Source organism: Sinohyriopsis cumingii, unplaced genomic scaffold, assembly GCF_028554795.1.
Source record: "Sinohyriopsis cumingii isolate HCF-2022 unplaced genomic scaffold, ASM2855479v2 utg001908l, whole genome shotgun sequence".
NCBI classification, from domain to species: Eukaryota; Metazoa; Mollusca; class Bivalvia; order Unionida; family Unionidae; genus Sinohyriopsis; species Sinohyriopsis cumingii.
Window position 1 is genome coordinate 27,453 of NW_028316080.1, and position 17,560 is coordinate 45,012.

A 17,560-nucleotide genomic window follows, 5' to 3' on the forward strand; every position below is an offset into this window, starting at 1 on the left:
ACATTTCTTTATCACATTGCAAAAGTCTTGTATTCTGATTGCCTTTGCTTACGATTAATTACTAATCCTTGTTATTCTTTACCAACATATCACATTAGTTTACGTTGCTGCATCGGTCTGCTGGAGAATTATACATTACTTTTCTGCGCAAATGCACTTGCCGCTTTGTTCGCTAGATACGTTTTGTTACCTTACTTGTATCACATACCCCAGTAGCCGATAAGGATCACTGCCATCTCACCTCTGTGTATGGGTTCGAGTCTCGAATTAGGTAATGTGAGTATGTAAGAAAACTTGCCAGTAGCTTTTTGTGGGTCAGTTGTTCTTTCAGGGGTTTTCCCGGGTTATTCCTCCACCATTCATACTGGCTGCCATTTATAACCTATCTTGTGCTAAAGAATGGTGTAAACTCTTACAATAACAACAACAATCACATATCCAAAGCATATTCTCCATTGATTGGCAATTTTATGCCGCTGTTCTTGGCTTTTAATTTCTTGGCTCTTACTCTTCTATTTAGGTCATATCTATGGTATAGAGTGTTCCTTACCAAGTTTAAAATTTGATTTGGATCTCCTTCATTACATTTTATTGGGTGAGGCTTGGAGGCTTGGGGGACAGAAGACATCGCATGGTTTTGTAATTGACAGTTCTTGTTTCGTCTGCCATTTATCTTTGACAACATGAGTATTTTGACATTTTTTCAGTATTTACACTCTTCTTTTCAATTATTAGTAAAACTAAATTATGAAAAGGATTAATGTATAAACTCTATAACTTCGTCAGTGTCATGAATTTGATACTAGAGCTAAGGTGTCAGATCAGTTAAAATTTAAATCTTCGCTTGTTATATTCCGTTTCAAGTAGAGATACTTCTAAGACCATTGAATGGCATGATTAAACCATATTTTTCTTTGTTGGAACTATCAAGACAGCAAATTCGGGAAGACAAACTTGGTGCACTGAAACAAATTCAGGTTTATATGTCTACTTGAAAAACACAGAGCACCGACTTTAGAGACTGACTGTCACCGGCAAAATAAAATAAGGGACAATACATGGTGGTTTCTTTCCGGGGCCCATGATATGTGAAATGAGAGAAAACAGTGCATGTCGAGCGCATTGAATCTATGCTAAATCAATGTTTAGAAGTGATACGTTATTGCAGAAGATCTATTTAAGCTCTTTTAATCAATATTTGCTTAATTATTAAAATTCTCTCATGCCTCCCCAATAAAATGGATTAGTACAATATTTGGGATAATTTCAATCGTGCAAAGTCCTAATATGGGAATAAGAATTGTTATGAGCATTGTAAATCAATAACTCTGTCAACATAATATGTATATTTTTTACCGACGAATTAGAAAGTATGCTGTCACATATAAGTAAATCAATAAACACAACTGGTAAGAAAGTAAATGTGAGAAAATGTGTCTAGCACGATATTTGTAAAGCAAATACAGTTGATGGTTGAAACATGACACACATTAAGCACCACTTATACTGTAACTTTTATTCCGAAATGATATTAAATTGCAGATGTATAATTTGTTAGTCACATTATAATGCTAATGACAAGCATGTTAACTGAAAATGTGTCTAGCACGATATCATAAATAGAGCAAATATAATAGTGGGCAAACAAAGTAAAATATGCATTTGTTTATATTTCATTTTAACAGTTTTAACAGTGCTTAAATACGATAGGATAAATCAAAGGAATCACTGAAAATAAATCGTCTTTTATCAGATAGACACTAATAAATCTTAGCTTTCTTTGTCTTAATAGACCTATTTTTGTTTGGTTCAGTTAAAAGGTGTTTAACGCGGTGAAAAGAACGCAGTACTATCACCTACATAATGCAAATCCTTTTTAACAAAAGTAAAGGTATTGTTTTAAAGTTATTCAAAATATATACATACAATATATTCAAGAACAAAATACGATATGTAATGAATGTGTCTGCTAGACTGTGACATACTCACCTGTCCCGAGACAATAATAGTTTTCCCTACTACATAAATGCCTAATGCTATAATATAACGCCCATAATGTTCAAGTTACTTTGTGGCGAACATTTCCGTTATGTTTAAATGAATTTTTGTTCACAGTGCATTTCTCTGTTGATGAACAATTTTTCCTCAAATTAATTCTGACATAGGTTCAGACGGCAGATGGTGATATTATATTTTTCAACTTTCACTCCTATCAATGATTGACACTTGTAAACTAGAAGGCACATCATCTATGACTCACATGCTTCCTTTATAACTGTGTGCCATGTTGGACTGTTTAAGTCTTTATAATGAATATTAACATATTCATTTGATCATGTTGACACGTACCTGGAGAAAGAATGATCTACTGCTGGTTAGTTTAACCAATTTAATAATTCAATAAGTGTCTGCTATTTTCTATTAATCTAGATGTATATATCTCCTAGCAAAAATAACGAAGATCTGCAAATGCCGTAAAATGACAATCAAGTACATGTATGACATCTATGTCTTGAACTATCTCACATTTCTCTGCCATGTGATATCACACAATGGAATTATTTGAATTTAATTATCAATTTCTTAAACAACCTGTAAAAGAAGTTATGCGTAAAGTTTTAAAAAAGGGCATATCAGATGTCATAATAAAAGCTTCCAGAGGGTAGATTTTATAGCCATACATGGGGGATTTTATATTTCCTTCTGATAAAACTATATAACGGAATCTACGCATATATGCCGTTCAATACAATAATCTTACTGAGAGATTCGTGCGATTGTCAACATTCATTGAGTGACGCGTCCAAGTGTAAGCTAGACAACTCAAGAAATGTGATCGTTATTGTTTATATTCACCGTGTTCACATGCTAAAATGATCAATGTTACTTCTGTAGAATATTAACATAAATAAATTATTTGGATATTTTTCACTTAATATATCAAGTGATCGTGACTGGTTAAATTGTGGTATCAGCCGATGGAGCTCTAGTCTTATAATTATATTTAAATTTCCCACATACATTTACGAAAAAATATATAAATCTGGTAAAATGGGTTTCCAGGAACGCAGATTTGATTAATATTCATGGAATGTTTAATTATCATTTAGTTTTCGTCAAGTGTGCTGCCTAAGCATAAATCATAAGCTCAGTACAATATAGTATTAATGGTAGACAACGCGAGTTATAATATTCATTTATTGACTCATTCAAAATTTATTAATAAATTTACATATGTGGTCAATATTTATGAAGATCCTATGGATTCAAAAGCCTGTTGGTATGTAATCTAGAGCATTAGTCACCCGGTTGCATGTCTGGCCATTCTGTTGCATATCAAGTTCAGGAAATTATTAAACAGCGTGGACACTACTACTAATTAAACAATTGATTTGGTGCTTTGACCAAAAACACCAGTAATCAAAGTTTCAGTTTAGTAAAGGTCATTGATCTGTATATCGAATATCTTCATCATTTTTACAATAAATAAGCATTCTTCATGATAATAAAAACACACTGCATCATTTCCCCCACTGTGTGCGTGTTAAAGTAAGAGTTTGAAAACAACGTTTTCATGATATAACTCATATGTGTTAAATTTAAAACATCCACGCTTCTTGGGGAGGGGGGTCAGGGAGTAACTGAGAGCTGCAGGAAATCCATTATATTACTCAAAAAAGTAGTTTAGATGTTTCATAAAGTCAGTTAGCAAGATATCTGTAACTAAGAGATAGAGGTAATTCATTTTTCTTTTTTATTATGTCCATTGTAAAGGTATAACTTTGGTAGACGTACGGGATGTTATTGTGTTCCTTTATTTTGTTCTGGTGCAACTACATTCTTTTCTTCTCATTAATGCATCCATTCATTCACTTCTAGCTGCATTTTTGTAGGCTGCTCAAAAGAAGGAGACACAAAAGAGATATAGGTTGTACGTGTTTATTTCTCAAGCCTTGAAAATTCCTCACACGGACAATGCACTACGTTTGCAAAATATTCATTGCATTGTGTGCTGGCCTGTGACTATAATTTACTTGATTCGTCTCAGAGGTGTTTTATTAAGATTTGATGACTGTCTAAAAATAATAAAAAGCAGTCACGACACAATAAAATTAAAACTTTCTTGGTTGGCAATGTTTATACAGCCTTTCTGTGTGAGCCAGATGCATTTGAAAAGAGCTGTCATCTGCTTAATTATTGAGTTAATACATCAATTTGCATTATATAACCCAAAGGTGTTGTTGTAAAGGAGTTGTCTGCAATTCAGGGGAAGGCGCCATATGATGTGTATGGCCATAACTACTAGCATGTAGTGCTATTTATGTATTAGAGTACACATTGGCCTAGAGATCGCACTGAAACGTTTAGAAATTAAAGCTGACATGAGATACAAAATAAATACCCGTGTTATTATGAGATAAACATGATCCTGTTTGGATAAATCAAGAGCACACGGAGTTAGCTTTACTAAAAAAACAGAAAATTTCAATTTATTGTGTTCATTAGAAGCCAATTTTGGAGCAATCTAATTAAAACAGCCTATCAAAAAGATCCGTTATACGAGTCAAAGGCTTTTGAAACCAGCAATATTCAAATTAAAATGGAAGCTATGTTCTTTTTACTTGTCCGTCGTCTGTCATTTATTTCAGAGGGACATAAATCTTAAAATATAAAATTATAGAAACGCCAAAGGTAGGATACAATTATATTTTACAATATTTAATTATAGTCATAATAAACTCTTTAAGAATAACATTGTATAATCATCACACTTACGTAAAGTTCGGTTCAAAATCCTCCTGACAATCAATTTTAGGTAGATAGTGTCTTATTCTTATCACACTAGCATTATATATGGTTAAAGCGTTACATAGCCAAGCACGGTAAGACGTTACAATTCTAAGTTATACCTTCATATGGCTTGACAATTTACTTTGATAGTTTAATTTAACTTTTATTTTCTGCTTTCAATCTAATGATTATTGTCTTGGCTAGACTCATAATGTTTCCTTCCTGACTTGTTACAAAAGCATTACCTAAAAGGATCTAAACTTCTTGCCATATTTCAGTTTAATCGTACTTATTTATTTAACTGGATTAATGATATCTACGCGTTATACGATTTTTAATCAATGTATTTCAAAGTTTAAAAAGGTTTACGAACTAAACAAATTGACATTTTATCGATATTGATTCCACAAGAGCCTTAGATAATTTTGGCAAGTAACACGTGTCAAAAAGGAACTTATTGCAATTAAAAAAGATACTGGAGGTCACTAAGTTACAACATGATTGAAGAAGATATTACACAATTAGCATGTGCACAGTTCAAAAATGAATGTTGTGGAAAATGTGTTTGCAACGTTATAACTTACGATACTCTTTGTGTCACTCGTTTTCAAATGTTTCATTTCGTGTAAACCTTATATTTAAATGGTTTGATAGAGCGCTTTACTTATTTTCTGGTTCAATCGGCATTTGTGACTTCAGATAGTGCATCAAAAATGTAGACATATATATATATATATATATATATATATATATATATATATATATATATATATATATATACAAGTGAATACAGGTTCAGTTTGGGATAGGAGTGAAAGAGTACATTATTAAGATAAAGAGAAGAATCACACGGAAATGCCCATATAATTTCTTTTCAGTAAGTCCAGACTACTACGTGATGTACGTGGCTTTAATAATCATATTGCGGTGAAAGTTCCATCACAGGTGGACTTATTAATATCATGGGGACTGTATGGAGGTTCCAAGCTTCTCCTTTTAATTTTCTCAGTTGTCGTTTCAGAAATGCTTTCATACGGCTGAGACAGCTTGGAATCCTGCGCTTGCTATTATTATTTTAAAACACATATAATGAAAGAATATATTCCTTGAAACACTTTCGAATGAAAACAGGACAATATTAAGATCGTATTTATTTATAATTTTCCTTAGTTAGGGTTGATATCCACTTGAACTGACTTTGTAAGATTATATGCTTCAGTATTTTTTTTCAAATCTTCCACAAAGATGTGAGTGCTTACTAGTATCTTGACGAAACAGCACCTGTCTAATCACCATATCATTTTGTTTCATTGACATACGCACATTTCGTCATGATTATATTATGTTCTATTGACCTACGTAGAAATATTCACTGACCACAGGGGTAATTGTAGATTCATCCCTACACTGATTACCATGATGATTTATTTTACAACGGTAATATTCATTTTGTAGTAAAAACACGTGATAAAGATAGGATTTTAAGGTTGATTCGCTTGTTATAGTCCTGTATATTGTAATGAAATTGGCGTTGCACGAGTACTAAGACTTTAGCCTGGTAGATACAAATAAATAAAAATTATTGTTTAACTGACTGCCACTCAAACCAGCAATTTATCTTTTTCATCCCCACAATTCACCAAAAATAGGCAAAGTACGTAAAGGACACATTAAGCTTTGAATTAACACCATTAACATGTAGTTTTAAAGTTGAGTTGAGGTTGCTCCTCCGTAACATTGATTTGTTCATACAATGGGTATTGAATCGATATTGTTGAGTACGTTGAATGGGTTATATGCTTTGTCCTTATGGTGTGTATCACATTTGTCAGAAACAGAACAACACACCGGATTATTAACAATGGGTCAAGCAATCAATGCGGTCATTCAATCATTGAACCATACTTAATAGACATGACCATAAATGGTACAGAGACATTCCGCATGTGCATTATCTTTAAATGTTTGTAAAGCATTTAGCTATTCCTCTCTCTCTCCCTCTCTTTCTCTCTCTCTCTCTCTCTCTCTCTCTCTCTCTCTCTCTCTCTATCTCATCAGACACAAATCTGGCTGCCTCATTTTGTATTTTGTTCGAGTTCTGTTTGATCGGGTAATGTGTTTGTTGTCCCCAAACCACATTATCATATTCCATAATGACTTGTATAAGACGTAAATATCATTTCTAAAGATTTATTTTCAAGTTGGAAATCGAGTTTACGCATTACACGAATTCTTGACCATGCCGTTTACTTTATATATTATATTTGTTTGTGCGTTGAGCAGCCATTTGAAAGAAAATCTCAAAGATGTTTGTACACGTCAAACTATCTTAATTCTTTGGTTGCTATTATATTGTGGTGGAGGGAAGGGTATATTAATTTTCCTAGAAATTATCACGGATTCTGTTTTAAAAGGGTTGAAAGATACATGTGAAGTATTTGACCACTGGGATATTTTTCCATGTCAGCTGACAGGTTATGATTGGTTACTAAGGAATTACCTACGATTATAATGAGACTTGTATCGCCTGCAAATAAACTTATATTGGAGTGTGAATCCTATGCAATATAATTTGCATATATCAAGAAAAGTACATGACCTAAAACGCATTGGTGGGGCACACCAACACTAATACACCTCCACTCGGAACACTCGCTGTCTTATTCATGTGCCTTTGTCGTAATATGATGATAACCATTTGTTCGTTATTTTCGGTTAATTTCCTCATTGTTATTTAAATTGAGGTTTTTTTCCGACTCAGAAGAAACTTAAATCCCCCTGCGGGTCCGGGGTTGTAGAATTGGCCCGACGTGCCTCGCTACGTGTCGTAAAAGGCGACTAAGTAGAGGCAACCTGTTTGCCGTGGGTTGCGTCCCGTGTCGGAGGACGAAAGGATCCTGGTAGTTGAGCAGAGGCTTTCCCTGCAACACATTACTTTGGCCTCTACTTCTCTTAGACGGGTGGTCGGGATGGGCCCGGTTCCGACAAATCGGCTGGTCACGCCGAGCCCTAGGAGGTCTTTATTTACTCTCTCACCTTCTTTATCTGTCTCCTTGTATCTCTCTTGATACCACCGTTGCCCCTAAATTCTCTTCCTTTATCTTTCCCTTTTCCAAGTCTTAGAAGACTTCCTAGAAGGCGGTGGCTTAACGGGTCAATCGGGGGGTAATTTTACCGACCTTAGAAATTGGCGACTTCAGGGTCAATCAAAGGTAATTTTATCAACTGAGTATGGCATCTGTGTATCCCTGACACTTGAAAAGTGTCCCCTTGTTGGGCTCCTTGGTGGGTGGGGAGCACGGGTGCTGAATTTTTATTCAAGCCAAAATGGAAAATCAAAAAAATCAAAATAAGCGTACCAAAACGGGAACTGACTCAGATGATGAACCATGTAGTGTGGAATCGTTTCCTCGCTTCATGGTCATCAAATCAAAAGATGAAACCAAACCCCTAGCCGCACTATCGCCATTTATAATCGAAAAGACTATACTTGGATTAGTCGGCAAACCAAAAAGCGTTAAAAAGATTAAATCAGGTGGTCTGCTTGTGGAGTGCGAACGTAAAGCACACACTGAGAACATTAAAAAAATTCAAGTATTTCATGACATCCCAGTGACTTGTTTCGCACACACATCTCTAAATACATCAAAAGGCGTCATTCGTTGCCGTGACTTGGCTGGAGTCAGCGACAAAGACATCGTAGAGGGGATGAAAAGTGAAGGTGTCACTGCAGTTCGTAGGATTCGTATCAAACGAAACAGCGATCTGCAAGACACCAACACCATTATACTCACCTTCAACAGACCAACGGTACCTAAAGTTGTCAAAGTTGGGTTCTTACAAGTTAGGGTTGAGGTATACATACCAAATCTACTCCGATGCTACAAATGTCAAAAATACGGTCATCATGAAGACCGCTGTTCCAGAAACCAAGTATGTGGACGATGTGGAGACCCTTCTCATCGGGAATCCGAGTGCAAAGCCACTCCGCATTGCGTCAACTGCGGCAAGGAACACCATGCAAATTCAAAAGATTGCGATATATGGAAACAGGAGAAGGAAATCCAAAGGATCAAATACACATCCAACATCCCGTATCCAGAGGCCAGGAAGCTTGTACAAAATAGAACATCACTCCCCGGCCCATCCTTCTCAACCATAGTAAAGAGCAATCAAAAAGCAACGAAAGACGCCCAAACCCAAACAGACCCACCTGAATCCCCTTCCGTCTCGAACATATCGCATTACAAACCCCCAAAAAACTCAACATCGACGCAAACAACGTTCAACAATCCTCCACCATCAAAATCACCAAACAGTAAGAAAAAGTCGACAGGAAATAGGCAGAAAAAAGGGTCTGATGACCCAATAAAACTGCACAATAGGTTTGGAGACTTTGAGGATATGGATGCAGAAGAATCTGCTCCATGTCCTCAGGGTGGCTCCAGACCTAACAACAAAAAATTCACCCCCGTACTTCCTCCAGATAAATAACCAAAGACATTGCCTCCGCGAAAGGTCTAACCTAGCTCCAGAATCTTCAATATAAACTTGTAATGAAGAACACCATCATACAATGGAACTGTAGAGGACTTAAAGCCAACTACAATGATATTCTTTTGCTCTTAAACGAACGTGATCCTGCAGTACTATGTCTTCAGGAAACATTTTTGAAAGATATAGATAACATCACACTTAAAAACTACTCCCTGTTTAACAACTACTCTCATAATGTTGACAAGGCCTCAGGAGGAGTCTCTGTTATTGTGAACAACAGAGCCCCTCATAGCGTCATCCCTCTAAACACAAATTTACAAGCCACTGCTGTGAGCGTCACTCTGCATCGGGTGATTACCTTTTGTTCTATCTACATACCACCAAACACCAATTTAGTAACAAATTAATTAGACAACCTTGTTCAACAACTCCCCGCACCCTTTATTCTACTCGGTGATTTTAATGCCCATAACATTTTATGGGGTTCAAATCACATAAGTGACAGAGGTCACAAAATAGAAGACTTCATTTCCAGACACGATTTGTGTCTATATAATACCAAATCACCGACATATTTACACCCAGGAACTGGTACATACACGTGTATTGATTTGACAATTTGTACCCCATCGCTGCTTTTGGACTATGAATGGAAGGTCGCTGATGACCTTCACAGCAGTGATCACTTTCCAATCTCTCTTATCAATACCAACGTTACAATTGACGAAGCAGTTCCACATTGAAATTTAAAGAAGGCCGACTGGGCCAAGTTTGAAACACTTTGTACAACTAGACTTAATAGGGATACTGTCTTAAACGACAATAACCCTTTTCAATATTTTACTTCTGTTTTAATCGACAATGCAGAAGAATCCATTCCCAAGTCCTCACCAAACGGTAAAAAACTCTCAAAACCATGGTTCACAAAAGAATGTAAAGAGGCCATTAGACAACGCCGAGAAGCACTGAAAAATTTTAATAATCGTCCAACACCCGAAAATTTAACTAAGTACCGTATTGTTCGGGCCAATGCTCGCCGCACGATTAAACAAAGTAAAAGAACATCATGGAAAAAATATGTTTCAACTCTAAACTCTCGTTCCTCTATAAAGAAAGTTTGGGACACGATCCGCAAAATCAATGGAAATATGAAATACAATTCCTTTCGACATCTCAAAGTAAACAACAAGAATATCAATTCCAAACATGACATTGTTAATATACTTGCTGATAGCTTCTCAAAAAATTCCTCATCCTCTAATTACTCAGAAGCATTCAGAAGATTAAAAACTCACAAAGAAAAGACACGGTTGAAATTCACATCGAATAACTCAGAAAGTTATAATCAACCGTTTACAATGTATGAGCTGAAGGAATCTCTGAATAAGGCCCACGATACATCCACTGGGCCTGACGAAATACATTACCAGTTTTTGAAACACCTCCCAGAACCTTCATTAACAGCCATTCTAGAAATTTTCAACAATTTATGGATTACTGGTAATGTACCTAAAATCTGGAAAGAGGCAACAGTAATACCAGTTCCCAAACCCGGTAAAGATAGCGCAGATCCTAACAGCTATCGACCAATTGCACTCACAAGCTGTGTGTGCAAAACAATGGAACGAATGATCAATTCTCGGCTTGTCTGGTACTTGGAAACTAATAATTTAATATCTCCTTTCCAAAGTGGCTTTCGATATGGCCGGAGCACCAACGATCATCTGGTTAGACTAGAAACATTTATTCGAGATGCATTTATCAAGAAAGAACACTTAGTAGCGGTTTTCTTTGATTTAGAAAAGGCCTATGACACGACATGGAAGTACGGGATACTAAATGACCTGCACGATCTAGGTCTAAAAGGCCGTCTGCCCTCTTTCATATCCAACTTTCTCTCCGACAGAGAATTCAAAGTACGAGTGGGCTCTACCCTCTCAGATCTGCACGAGCAAGAGATGGGTGTGCCCCAGGGCAGTATTTTATCTGTGACGCTCTTTAACATCAAAATTAATAGCATTACCAAGTGTTTGACTCCTGGTGTGGATTGTTCGTTATACGTTGATGATTTTCTAATATGTTATCGGTCAAAGCACATGCATACAATTGAAAGACAACTGCAGCAAAATATAAACAAAATTCAAAATTGGGCCAATGCAAACGGTTTCAAATTCTCGAAATCAAAAACGGTATGCATGCATTTCTGTCAGTTACGAAAACATCACGATGAACCGAACCTCACGCTGGATGGAACACCTATTCCAGTTGTTGAGGAAACAAAATTTTTGGGTATTATCTTTGACAGAAGACTGACTTTTATTCCACACCTAAAACACTTAAAAGCCAAATGCTTAAAAGCACTTGACCTACTTAAAGTAGTAGCGCACACTGACTGGGGTGCTGATAGAAAAGTCATCCTGAATTTATATAGAACGTTTATTCGCTCCAAACTAGACTATGGTTGCGTTGTGTATGGTTCAGCCCGAAAGTCATATCTTAAAATGCTTGATCCAATTCATCATCAGGGAATAAGACTGGCTCTGGGAGCATTTAAAACATCCCCGTGTGAAAGCCTTCTAGCTGAGGCGAATGAACCACCGTTATCGCATCGCAGACAAATGCTTTCCGCACAGTATGCTCTGAAATTAAAATCAAACCCTCTGAATCCTGCTTTTTCGGCTGTTTTTCAACCCAAATACAAAACTTTATACGAAAATAAACCAAACGTCATACCTTCCTTTGGCATTAGAATATCATCCAGCCTTGACACTACAAATATAGATCTTTCTAAAATTCAGAAAACGTCCATCTCCGAAACACCACCCTGGCTAATTAAACAAACAAAAGTTCTTTTCACGCTACACGATGGCAAAAAATCCGAAACAAACCCTTCTGTCTTCCACAACTCTTACCATGAACTCCTCACCGAATTTAAAAACTACACCAGAATTTATACGGATGGATCAAAGGATGAGGAAAAGGCTGCTGCAGCCTTTGTTTGTGGAAATCACACAACGCAAGTTCGTTTACCAAACGGAGCATCAATTTTTACAGCCGAAATCAGAGCAATAGACCTTGCTCTGCAACATATAGAAAAGAAACACATTTTAAACAGTATCATCTTCTCCGACTCGCTATCAGTACTCCAGTCACTACACAATAGAAAACTGGAGAACCCATTATTAAAAAACATACTCGTAAAAAATACCGAGCTGAGTATCTCCCACAATATAATATATTGTTGGTTACCTAGCCACATTGGCATTAAAGGTAACGAAAAAGCAGATCGCTGCTAAAATGGCCCTTACTCAAGAACCATCTGATTTTAAAATACCATATACTGATTTTAAACCTTGTATCAGAAAGTTCTTTCGGCAGAAGTGGCAGGCATCATGGAATGATCCTGTAAATAACAAACTTCATGCCATCAAGCCAACTCTAGGAGAGTGGACTCCTTCCTACAGAACCATTCGTAGGGAGGAGATAGTCATTGCAAGAATCCGAATTGGTCATACTTATATCACCCACACCCACATACTAAAAGGTGAAGACCCTCCAGAGTGCGTTTCTTGCAATGAACCATTCACTGCCAAGCACTTTATGATAGAGTGCTTTGACCTACAACCTACGCGCGATCGTTATTACATTGTGCATGACATGAAAGAACTTTTTGATACTATAAACATCACTCGTATTATAGAGTTCCTGAAAGCCGTAAATATTTACCCTAAACTCTGACTTTTATGATATCACCTTGTGCAGTTTTATGCAATATACATATACCGTCCCATTTTAATAACTATTCATCATTTTTACATCTCCCGTTGATCGGGAAGCTTTATTTTGCACCGTTATCATCCTACCGTTTTTTAATTTCTACCATTTGTTCTTTTATATCGCTGGTCGATATAGGAACTTTTATACGTTTTAAAAGATTATAGAAATAACACTTTGTTTGGCGCTAAATAGCCTAACAGTGCCGATGCGCCGTTAAAAATAAATCAATCAATCAATCAATCAAGAAACTTAAGAGGAATTCAATAATATGGCTTATGAAACAAGCATTTCTGTTTTGAAGTGGTTTGGCTGAAATTTAATTATTTCAAAAAAACATTGTAAGGATTTTACGAAAAGATTTTCGGAAACTTTGAACATTTGTATCAAATTATAAAAGAATAAGAAAAATGATTGCATGCATTGACGCAATTTGGGGCGCCCGCAGAATTATATTATGGCTGGGTGGGTGGTTAAACATGTAGTGTTCAGCTATTATGTTTTACGGATGTAGGTAAAAACATGTTTAGAGGTGAAATCTGGGGTGGTGGTGGGGAGGAGGATTATAAATAATCATGAAGAAATTTAGTATATTCTTCACCATATTCACTAGCTAAAGTTCCGACATGTTCGCCTACCAGGAACTTGGTGGGTCGAGCAGATATTGAATTGCTTCGAGTCTGTGAATTTTATTGGATGCAGCGGCAAGCTACCGCATCCAATCAAAATCTAGAAATTACAATTTGAACTGTTCCTACATGATCGACACAAGAGGAGCACACGACTGGAATGAACTCATACATAAACAATTTTCAACTGCCAGTCCGTGTTTGCAAAAATACACCCTTTCCTCAAATACACATGCAATGGCTTCTGTGTTGCAGGTGGCCATACTATTGATGTTAAACTCACAAAGTATCCTTCTGGAGTCAAATGCCTCCTCCATTTTCGGCCTATGTATAATGCACTTCTTTAACATGCTACTGGTTAGCTGGCATTTTGTCCTAAGGGAGGCAGCTCATGAAATCCAATAAATGTCACCAGGACAAAGCACTGAAATATCTGATTGATCCGCCAAAGTATACTTATTTTAACATATCGGATCATAGACTAGTGAAGATGGTTCCTTGCATTTAAGTATTAAATATAAAGTTTATAAATTGTAAACGTTACATCATGAGATGTTGCATCGCTGATGAACCAGCAGCAGACGAGGATATTTGCAAGAAAATAGCTATAAATCAGATAATGATAGGGAAAAGAACCACAAACCATGACAAAAAGGCGATAAGTGTTGGTGAAGAAGATAATTAAAAATAAAAACTAAATTACGGACGGTTATTACAAACATTTGTTACTGCATCAAAATTGCACCTCTCCCAAGGTGATGCGGGTGGTTTTTGAGAAGGAAAGGACATATACAATAGGTTGCAAATTGCCTATGGTTTTATATCCAAACTGTGCTAAACCTAATTTGTTTTTGATGTTTTATTATTTTCGTCCCATGAAGTGCATGGCATTGTGATAAATGGCAGTTATAAACAAAGCAAATGTTTTGTAAGGTAACTATTTTACTCCGTATGATGATTACATTTACAATCGAATTCTGTAGCAATAAGGCAAGGACTATCTTTTGTGTACTTTATAAGGTCAAAGATTGCAGAAACCTTGGTCCCTACAAATTTCGTTGCATTTTCAAGGTTTTAATTCGTTTCAGATACGACTGTTTTGATTGTAGCCACTATGTCAGTCATGTGCAGAATAATCTGAAATATTCTTCAGCGACGCGTTATGATATCATTGTTGTAAAGCATTCATTTGCGATATGTTGGCACTGCAAATGTATGCCTGTTTATCGTTGTTTACTGGTAATCTATAAGTGGTCTAAATATTCAAAAATTGCGACAAAGAACCTCTACGAAAGTTTCCTTTAAACCAGCTCCACCCCCGCGCCGAAAGATCCACTAATAAGTTTTCCTTCCCAGATAAATTGCTTTCAGAATCAAGCTTTCCCGTATACTGTTCTAGACTCTTATAGATTAACACATCGAACTAGATCCCTTTTTAAAAGAGAAAAATACCTGACTAATATCTTCCCCAGTATGGTTCATAAGGTCAAATTTAAAAAAATATACGCGTTTCTGTTCTTGTTGTAATGTGTTACTTTTCGGTTAGTAGTTCTTTCCACGAGTAAGAAAAATATTAATTTAATGTTGTTTATGCTATTAAATACTTTAAGATATATTTTTTCAATATATTAAATTAAATTAGATGAACCAAATAGTCTGAATTTCCAATGGCAGTCTTTGTTCTAAGCAAAAGGAAGTGCAACTCTGACAGAATATTTATTATTTGTGTACACAATTGAATAGATAACTTTGAAAAATACCAAACAGGACGCGAGTGAAATATTGCACAAAGCATAAATTTAAAGCATGTGAAACATTTTACTCTTTACGCCTTTACTTGGATGTAAAAATGAAGGTCTATTAAAATAATCCCCATCATCCAACTATTAAGGAAGAAAATGTGTGTGATTGTATTGTCTGCATTATAAATTTCCATACATGATCCATGCTTAAATAATGGTTACGTTTTTACCAAAAGGGGAAGAATAAATCAATCATTTCATTCTAATGAAACTTTTCATTTACTTTTGATCATCATATATGATATATTCGTCACTGTTGTTGTTACTGTAAGTATTTTTACTTTTGTAAACAATTTATTATTATTATTATTATTATTACTGATTATTCGTGTGTAAAGCATTTCCAATGGATACGATGTCTTTTTTATATTACATACTCAAACATCTTTTTGTACCGTATTATGGGTGGATATTTATCATGATTACATATGAACACAATTATTGTTATTATTATTATTATTATTATTATTATTATTATTATTACTATTTGCTGCCACAGACAAAAAAATCCCATACGTTTCCTACCAAATAAAAACTTGAAAATGTAGATATCCTGAAATAACGAGAGAGAGAGAGAGAGAGAGAGAGAGAATACATAATGATACTGCACAATCTGAATCTGGCAGGACCGGTGACCGAATAAATTTCCACCGGAAGAGAGAACCAACTATAAAGTTAGTAGTATTGTTCACGAGCTATCTTGAAGCTCTCCACTGATTACGCCCACACAACACTGTCACTCAGATGATTCGAGTCCACAACTGCTTTTACGAAGAAAGAATTTCAACAATGTTATGTTCTACATGTTGTTTTTGTTTTAGTTATATCTTACTACCCAAATAATGGCCTTGTATAGCGTGTTCCGATGTCGGTTAACATCAGAATGAGTAGTCAAAGTTTCAGGAATATTTCACACCTTTGGCAGGATAGATCAACACTTTCTACTAATTTATGTGTAATTAATATACTTACTATGCTGTTTTTTCTTCCTGGCGGAATGAAAATATAACACAAGCAAATGGACGCATTTTCATGTTCCGTTGACATACATTAGAATTTCTTGGAATGCGACGGTAGTCGAGGTATGCCAAAGTATGCTTAAGTAGGTTCATGTGGGGATATCTTCTTCAACGAAATGAAACGTTGCTTACAGTTTAAATAGGTGTAATATATATTTTTTTTTTCGTTAAAGAATAATATTTCAGCTGAAACCAATTTCGGCATTCCCGGTTTTCATCGCTTTCCAGCGAACTGAAATGCAAGCCTATCAATCTTGAAAAGAGGTCTATTTCTTTTTCGAGAATTTGAATTTAGTAGAGAAAAGAAACTAGGTTAAATAAAGTCGGACAAAAACATTATAATTTACTTTGTAGAAAAGCGTGGTTTGTGGTTGCCAGTTGTTTATGATATTCCTGAAAATTTCACTTTCGTTACACTGTTAGTCGATATCAAAACGCGTTACACAGCGCAGTTAGTTAGGCTGTAAGACCCATCACCCCCACCCCCGAATAAAAATATCGGGTGATGTGTCTTTCGTTGTAGGACTACAGGTCAACATTGCCATTAAAAACTCAGTAAAGTACTTAAATTACATATGGGGAAAGGGTTTGAATGTTTTCTTCATGGTGGTGTACGTAATAATTGACGAAATGCGCATAAGACAATTGTTGATATAGTGTCCACTAGTAGGGGACATACCAGTCAGCTGCTTAAGATGCAGATAAAACTAGACGTTGTTCTCAGAGTAACGCAACTTTATTTGGTCATCATGTACATACTACACATCCCATTATAGGCTAGTAATATACATCAGTCATGTGACTACACTGAGAAACTGAATGAATCTACTATGCTCTGTTTCAAACTATGCTAAACAATTAGCACGAAATCATCGAGTGTTCAGATTTCTTAGTGTTAGTGTTACCTTGAGTTAAATGGTGTAATGAAGTTCATAATGGTCATGAAGCATGTATACTCAAATTAACATACATTTTAATTGTTGTTCTAAAATGTAATACTAAAATAGTTCCACCAAAGTCTATTAAATCCTGAATGCTGAATGTTCTG